We start from the raw sequence: 4,487 nt of genomic DNA on the forward strand, positions 1-4,487 counted from the left end.
ATATTTACTATATAATTATAATTTCTCATTATCTGTATTCATTTGTTAGAAAACTTTATCCAGCATCATTTTTTCTCTCTAAAATTTTCTTTAGCATTATTTAGTACAAGTTCATTAGAAATGAATGGTTTAACACTGTTTTAAGATGGTTCATTTTGCCTCTACTTTTAAAATGCTCTGTTGAATGTATGTTTCCAGTTATTTAGTTCTTTCCAGAATTTTAATAATATTGCTCTATTTTTTCTAAATCTCATAGCTTCTGATAAGAAATCTGCCGTCATTCTTCTATTTTTTTCATGTATAATATGTTCTACTAACCTCCTTTGATTGTTTTTCAGATTTTCTTTTTTTTTTTTTGAGACGGAGTCTCGTTCTGTCTCCCAGGCTAGAGTGCAGTGGCGCCATCTCAGCTCACTGCAAGCTCCACCTCCCGGGTTCATGCCATTCTCCTGCCTCAGCCTCCTGAGTAGCTGGGACTACAGGTGCCCTCCACCACATCCAGCTAATGTTTTGTATTTTTAGGGGAGACGTGGTTTCACCATGTTAGCCGGGATGGTCTCGATCTCCTGACCTTGTGATCCACCCACCTTGGCCTCCCATTTACAGGCATGAGCCACTGTACCTTTATTGAGGGTTTTAGAAACATGATTACATATCTTACTGTGTTTTTTTTTTCTCCTTAAAGTTTTTTGATTGTCTCAGTTTGCGGCTTTGTAGTTTTTTTCTTCAAGATTAGTAGCATTAAAAATGTTTGGCCATTATTTTTTCTAATTATTTTGTGCTCTCTATTCTCTTTCTTCTCCATGTACACTACTGATACATATTTATACTGCATAATATTATCCTGCAGGTCATTGATGCATTATTCATTTCTTTTGTAGGCTCTTTTACCTCAACATTTCATGTGGATACTTGATAGTCTCTTTTTGTCATGCAAGTTGAGTATTCCTAATCCAAAACTCTGAAATCCAAAATGCTACAAAATTCAAAACACTCCAAATCTGAAACTTTTCAGCACTGAAATGACACTCAAAACAAATGCTTATCCAAGCATTTTGGATTTGGGATTTTCAAATTAGGAATGCTCAACCAGTAAGCATAATGCACATAATGTAAGTATTCCCAAATCTGAAAGAAATCTTAAATCCAAAAACCACTTCTGGGTCCATGCATTTTGCATAAGTGATGCTCACCTGTATTTCTTTTGAATTATATCTCTGCACTTCACTTTGAATATCTTCAAGTTTCCTAACTGTCTCTACTTCAGTTTCTAATATGTTATTAATTCCATCTAGTATGATTTTTATCACACATAGTTTTCATCTCTAGAAGTTTAATTTTAGTGTTTTAAAATCTTGTTCTCCCCTCATCATATTCATGGGTTTCTCTAGCTTCTTGACAGATAGTTTATATTTGTAATAGCTGATTTTACTTACTTGCCTACTAATTCTATGATTTATGTCATTTCTGAGTCAGAATCTATTGACTAATTTTCCTCCTGGTTATGGGTTATATATTGTTTTGTTTTTTGAATGCTTATAAAGTAGTTATTTGATTCCAGAATTGTTAATTTTACCTTGCTGCTGTAAGCTTTCATTTTTTTCTATAAATATTGCTGGGCTTTATTCTGTGGTACAATTAAGTTTCTTGCTTTCAGCATAATCTTTTCAGGATTTGTTTTCAAACTTCCTAAGAGTGAGTCTATAATAGCTTTTAGTCTAGTAGTGTTTGGTCTCACTAATGAGGAAAAACAGTTCTGAGGACTCTATTCAATAAGGTCTAATCTATTAAGAGAATTTTTTGCTGTAGCTGATGGGATCATGTACATTTACTTTAGCTGATGGGAATCTGTGTACATTCCAGTATTTGTATTGTGACATTTTATTGTTGTTCTTTCCCTGGCTTTGGGTCACCTTTTTCACATACATGCACGAAATAGTACTCAGCCAAAGGCTTGAGGGGACCCTTCTGCAAATCCTGGAACATTCTCTCTCTCTCTGTGTGTCTCTTTGTGTAACTTTTTCCTCTTGAGTATTTTGTCTCTCTCATTCCAGCCAGGTTGTTCTCTTAGAACCATATTTTTTCTTTGTAATTTAAAAGGCTGCTTCTTCCACTCTGTGCTGTGCCCAGAAACACTCTTCAGACAGTAAGATGAGTTAATTGTAGATCTCTCTTCATTTGTTTCTCTTATCTAAGGGATCACTTTGCTGCCAGTTGTCCAATGTCTTAAAACTATTGCTTCCCATATTCTGCCTCATTTTTTAGTTGTTTAAAATGAGACAGTGTCTCATAACTCAATCATAGCTCAGAGTGGAATTTTCTAAGGGTGTATGTTAGACACCATTAATTTAAATAAGGTCTAGTTTTTGAGTTTCATTTTGATGTTAATGTTTTGTCTCTTATTTTTTTCTTAGAAACTATGTGTAATCTAAGATTCTAAGGGTGTTCTCATATATTTATTTCTATAACTGTATTTTTCACATTTATATTCATGATCTATTTCAAATTAATCTTTATAATAGCATTGATGGTGATTTAATCTGGGATTATTTTATTTCAACCTATAAAATTACCTAAACTTAATTCTGAACAATCCAATAATTTTTTGACAGTTTATTTGCATTTATTTCTGTCTTTCCTTTAATAGACAGCATTAGAAATGTTCACTCTTGGCTATAATGGAGTAAGACAGATTGCATTTACTCTCCTACTTTACACAACTAGAAAATTATAAATATATGTATATATATAAGTTGATTATTTACATTTAAAAAACAGGTGATGTTTATTAGCTCAATTCCATTCACTCATACTTTGTATAGAGCCGAGAGTTCTTTAGATCTAAGTAAATTATCTACTTTTTTTTTTTTTCCTTTGAAGCCCAGTCATTCTTTTCTCAATCTAGTTCAATGAAATTTCATTTGGCTGTATTTTAGTTGACCATATGGATCTTCCAAAACATTAATTGTTAACCTATTATTTATCTTTAGTTGCATTAAAAATTTATATTATCAAAATTGAATGGTTTAATGTATTTTTAATGTGCTAAGGAGCCACTTTATGTCTCTATTTTTTTTGGGTACCATGTTGTTTATAAATTTGGCAATATTTTAATGTTTAATTTTTGATATTTTATGTTATTAATTTATAGTAGGGCTCTTTGTATTTCAAAGAAAATAGGGCCCCTTGGCTCTGATACTAAGTTGGCAGATATTTAAAATTTCCTATTTAAAAATATAAAGTAATAAAAATAACCGTCTTTAGTATTGTTGTTAGATATTTTAAAAATATTATTTATATTGTAACTTTTCTTTAAGTGTGGCCTCAATTGTATTGTAAAGAGAAAAAATGGAAATAAATAAAGAAATTTGAGAAATTTGAGGCCAACCATTAAAGATATCTGGGAATGAACACTAAAGGCATCAGCAAAAGATGCCTTATGAATACTTGCAAAGGCTTTGAGTCAGACTGTGTATGTTTCAATGCTGGGAATCTACGCTCTTATATTGTAGGTTTAGACCCATAATTGCTAAATGTTCATTGTTCCAGTCTTCTCATCCTACAAAATGGAAAAATTATTGCAGCCAGGCCTCCATGGGAAAAACAAGCCCTTTAAAACATGGATCATTGAATGTGGCTTTGTTAGGGGCTATTTTTATGAGTGCTATTTATGTTAGGCTATATTATGAGTGCTTCTTGTATACTGAAATTTCAGCCATAGGGGAAGATGTCAGAGGAATAAAATCTTAGATTTAAAAATTCTAAATATCTTTCAGAATCAGCAAATTTTTGAAGCTGACTTTTCATTGAATTAAGGCTGGCCAAAACTATTATAAATGATATTTTAAAATCTCCCTCCAATTGAATAATTGTAGTGATCTAATTTAATATAGGGCCTAACTGTTTTATCCTCAGGGTTTTATTGGCATAAAAGAGATTCAAGTTTATTATCACTATCATTCTTACTGTCATTTGCTTTATCTAAATAATCATTTCAAACTAGCAGTGTAATAGAGAAACTCTATTGAGAACCTCATTCCAATTGTGGGCTATTCAAAACTTACTAAAATGTGTTTCCTTGTCTTTTAATACTTTTCATAATCAAAACTTTGAAGATTAATTTTAGCTACAATATAATATAAACATTAATTAGTATATAATATCTTTTACTTTATTTTTCATAGTTTTTTTGTTCACAATTGTGGATTGTAAAGTATGCTAATTACCAAGGTAAATGTCAGATGAATCACAAAAACTGGCTTTAGACACTGATATTATTAATTCATGTAATTAATTTAGCCATATGATAGCCCATTCCTACTGTGATAAACACTGACAATTACATATTTGGCACCCTATTGTAATCTTATTATAATCTTATTGCATGAATATCTTATTCATTTAAAATCATCTTTGTATATACAATAAAGTTACATTTATCTAGGTAGCTACCTATGTATCTATCTATCCATTCATCCAGATACTGC

Source organism: Rhinopithecus bieti, unplaced genomic scaffold (assembly GCF_001698545.2).
Source record: "Rhinopithecus bieti isolate Rb0 unplaced genomic scaffold, ASM169854v2 scaffold_10499, whole genome shotgun sequence".
In the NCBI taxonomy this organism is placed as follows: domain Eukaryota; kingdom Metazoa; phylum Chordata; class Mammalia; order Primates; family Cercopithecidae; genus Rhinopithecus; species Rhinopithecus bieti.